This window comes from Myotis yumanensis, unplaced genomic scaffold (assembly GCF_028538775.1).
Source record: "Myotis yumanensis isolate MYYU_CA2020_CCGP unplaced genomic scaffold, mMyoYum1.0.hap1 SCAF_8, whole genome shotgun sequence".
NCBI lineage: Eukaryota > Metazoa > Chordata > Mammalia > Chiroptera > Vespertilionidae > Myotis > Myotis yumanensis.
In genome coordinates, this window is record NW_027223759.1 from 55,607,370 (window position 1) to 55,611,790 (window position 4,421).

Consider the following 4,421-nt stretch of genomic DNA (forward strand, 5'->3'; position numbering starts at 1 on the left):
TAGGAAAATGAAATAAAACGTTGTAAATTAGAAAGCATTCCACGATGTAAAACAATAGCGCAATTCCTGGCGAATAGCTGTGCCATCAGCAGTGGTAGAACAGGATGGGTAAAGTGCTCAAAATGGGCGATTCGGGCCCAGTGCTGAGAGCTGCCACATTAAGCACCACAGCCTCAGTCCCGGGCACTGCCAGGAGCTGGGGCTGCCAGCAGGGCCTCCTGACAGCGCCTTTCAGAAGAGCCATCAACTTTACTGTCATTCTTGCCTGGGAGCAAGAAGTGGGGTGACCTCTTGTCAGGGAGAAACTATTCCATCTTCTGACCAACCTGGGCAGAGGAACAAAGGTTCTTCCTTCTGAAGCACAAAGAGGAAAGCCCCATGAGAGTGAGTGAGTGAGTGTGTGTGTGGTGCGGGGGGCCGGGGGGGGGGGGGAGCATTTGTGTGTGCCACATCCCCTCCTGCTCCACTGAGTCAGGGGCATGCGAGAATCTAAGTGTAAAGCTGCCAGTGCTGGAACTACCAGAGATCCTGCTGACACCCCGTATAGAGAAAGGGGTGGGAGAAGGATGATGGAGCTGAAAAACAACAGATGGCCTTTTTTTTTTTTTTAAGTTTCCCTAAAGCTAAAATTTTTTATTAAAAGGACTAATTTTTTTTCCTTTTTAAAAATTCCTTTTTTATGGTAAAACATAGCGAACAGGTAGGAAAAAAAACATAAAATGTGAAACTTAATGAGTTTTCAAGCAATATCTGTGTAACTACCGTTAAGGTCAATAAATGAAACATTGCCATCATCCCAACCATCTCCACCTTGTGTATCTTTATTGTCAGAAAACCTCCCTCTCTCCAAAGGTAACCACACTAGACCTTTATAATAATCACATTCTTGCTCTTTTTTTTAAAGAAAGTTTTTCATCCAAGCATAAATCCCCAAACACTATACATTAGCATTGCTTGTTTGGGGACTTTATCTATATGGAATCATACAGTATGAATAGGCACCAATTTGTCTATCTATTCTACTATTAATGGGTATTTGTTTTGTTTCCAGTTCAGGGCTACTACTAACATGCTGCTATGGACATGTTTCCTGGTGTGTGTGTACACATTTCTTTAGGGTGCATACCTAGGAGTGGAATTGTTGGGTGATAGAACATGTGACGCCTCAACTTGACTACGAATGTTTTCCAATTGGATTCCCAATGTACATCCCCACCAGCAGTTTAGGAGAGTTCTCATTGCTCCACATCTAGAATGATGTCTTCATTCGGAGATCATGTATTCTGAATGAAAAAGGTCTTAAAAAAAGAAGAAGGAAAAATAATGATAGTAGAATTAACAGGTTGTTCTTCGGTTGGTTGGAGTGTTGTTCCATGTACCAAAAGATGGGTGGTTCAATTCCCAGTCAGGACACATATCTAGGTTTCAGGTTTGATCCCTGGTTGGGGAACATATGAGAGGCAGCCAATTGATGTTTCTCTCTCAAAAAATAAAAAAAGAAGTGAAACAATAATAGTAGTAGAATTAACAGGTGGTTTTAAAAAAATATATATTTACTGATTTCAGAGAGGAAGGGAGAGGGAGAGAGATATAGAAACATCAATAATGAGAGAGAATCATTGATCAGCTGCCTTCTGCACACTCCCTACTGGGGATCAAGCCCGCAACCTGAGCATGTGCCCTTGACCAGAATCAAACCCAAGACCCTTCAGTCCACAGGCTGATGCTCTATCCAGTGAGCAAAACTGGCTAGGGCAACAGGTGGCTTTTTTAAAAAATGACTTTGCATGACAAAATAAAGATCTAGTAGTTCCAGTTAGTTCTTATTTTTTTCCCACTGAAATTTTACTGGACTATGACATCTCAAATGCTTACAACTATTACCCCATACTACATGGTATAGATAATCTCTATTTGCCTTTTTTAACTTCAAAAGCTACTTGATAATATGGTAGCCAGCCTCCAAGATGGCCTCCAATGAAACTCCTCTCTTGGTATTTAGGCCTTTGTGGAGACTTCCCACACTGAATAAAGGCTGATTTTGTGACCAATAGAAGTGTCAATGTCTGAGTTCACAAGCTAGGTCATACAGACATTGCTTCTCCAACACTGGTCTTTTGGATCAATCACACTGGGGGAAGTCAGCCACCATGGTGTGAGGATGCCAAGCAGCCCTGTGGACAGGCCTACTTAGAAAAGAAGCAACTTACCAACACCAACTTGCTAACCAAGGAACCTTCAGCTTTAGTCAAGCCTTCAGATGATTTCAGTTCTCCAGCCTCTAGGTTTTCCTTCTAAGACCCCAGAAATCATAAAGTACAGACAAACCATCCCTCTGTGCCCTGTATGAATTCCTGGCCCAGAGACACCATAAGGTAATACACGATTACTATTGTTTTAAGCCACCAAGGTTTGGGATGATTTGTTATAGAGCAGAAGATAGCTAAAATAATATAATATGACCACCTAGGAAGTATCCTTGCCAAAAATTTGAGCCTGAATCTGATAATGCCTCTATATTTAACTACAGGTTTAGAAGAAGTAGAGGTGACAGAGGAACATGTTAAATAAGTGCACCACAGGGATGCAATTAGCAAAATTCAGAATGCAGACAATTCTACAGCTCAAATTACCCAATTTCTTCAACAAAATTGGGGAAGAGGGTGAAGATGAGGTGAGGAACCTATAGATTAAAAGGTAGGATAGATTCCCAATGTTTGCTCTCCTCTCCTGTGGGAAAATTATACTTTCCTTTTCCCCACTAACATCAGCTTTAGCCATGTGACTTGCTTTGACCAATGAAATGTGAGCATATGTGATGATTGCTACTTCTGAGCAGAAGTTTTAAAAGTCATTGTATGTTTCAACCATTCCTTATTACCATCTGCCAGGAAGTGGGTGCATCCCAAACAGGGACTGTTGCTTCAGTCCATGGCCAGGAGTGAAGAGGCTGTGGGGCTGACTCACAATGGAAATTCACATGAGCAGAAATTAAACCCCAGCTGTTGTAAGCCACTGTGATTTTCGAGTTGTCTGCTGCTACAGTATAACCTAGTGTAATCGGATTCATGCAAGAAATGTTCCAATCAAATACAACAGATAAATCTTGTTAGGATCCCAATTTATGAAGCCATTGTAGAAATCTGAATACAGACTGGATATATAATAATAATTAAGAATTGTTCTTTATTTTTAGGTGTGTTAATGATATTGCAGTTATGTTTAAAACAACAAAAAGAGTTCAAATATTTTAGATACATAGTCCAGGGCAGAGAAGGGATCATGATCCCACTTATGCCACACAGCTTCCAGGGGGGAGACTAGGTGAGGATAAAAATTGGTCATGAGTTGATAATTATTGAGTTGGGTGATGAATAGATGCCAGTTTATCATACTATTCTTTCCACTTTTGCTTAGATTTGAAAATATTTTTTTAAAAATAGTATGCTGACATGAGTCCTAGAGTTGTTTCTGACTCCCAAAAGGGTACAGAAAATATGGGAGCTGGGAGAAAGGAGCTGACCGATTAAGTTTAGTAAGCATGAGTACACAAAAGAGGTGTTTGGGTCAGGCCTCAAAAAGAATGCATCAAGCCCTAGCCTGTTTGGCTCAGTGGATAGAGCATTGGCCTATGGACCAAAGGGTCCCAGATTTGGTTCCGGTCAAGGGCATGCACCTTGGTTACAGGCTCCTGGTCAGGACTCAGCTTGGGCCCTGGTCAGGGCTCATGCAGGAGGCAACAAATCTATGTGTTTCTCTCACATTGATGTTTCTCTCTGTCTTTCCCTCTCTCTTCCACTCTCCTTAAAATCAATGGGAAAATATCCTCTAATCAGGATTAACAAAAAAAGAATGCATCAAAACTGATTACTTCCAGTGAGAAAGATGTTTCCTCAGGAATATGACTCAGGCCAGGGCAGTATCAGGGAGAGATTGTGGGCACTGGAGAGGTGGGTGTAGGGAGCATGGGGGTGTCAATCTCCACATCAAGTGTGAAAGCGAAGCTGTGTGGCATAAGTGGGATCATGAGCCCTTCTCTGCTTGTTGGCTAAACTCAAATGGGGTATCTCCTTACCAGTGAAAGCATCTGTTGTATTCTCCATTTGTGCACTGGGCATTAAATTAATGTTTGAAATTAGGAGATGAATCTGAAGCTTGCTCTATCTACTTCCTGCCTCAGCCTGCAACAGCTTTACTTCCAGGAATGGTGAATTCCTTTTGAGTTAATGACGGATTGTTTTCTGTTGTTCCCCTGGTCTCCTACAAAGTGCTCTGACTCACTCTTAATGAGGCTCCAGGCTGCATTCCCACTGCAAGGACAGAATTTCCTGTCAGTGGCCGGGAGCAGTGGCTGAGCTAGATCTTGCTGATACCACACCCAGCAGGGTGTTGGACAAGCGGACCACTTGAGTTGGGGGAGG

The 4,421-nt window shown here is 42.1% G+C and overlaps 1 non-coding gene across 1 annotated transcript; it reads left to right on the forward strand.

Annotated features, from left to right (window-relative positions):
* Positions 1 to 4,028: 4,028 nt before the first annotated feature.
* On the forward strand, positions 4,029 to 4,218 carry LOC139015951 (U2 spliceosomal RNA). Its single transcript, XR_011472585.1, has one exon. It is a non-coding gene; the product is annotated as a U2 spliceosomal RNA (small nuclear RNA).
* The last annotated feature ends 203 nt before the right edge of the window (positions 4,219 to 4,421 follow it).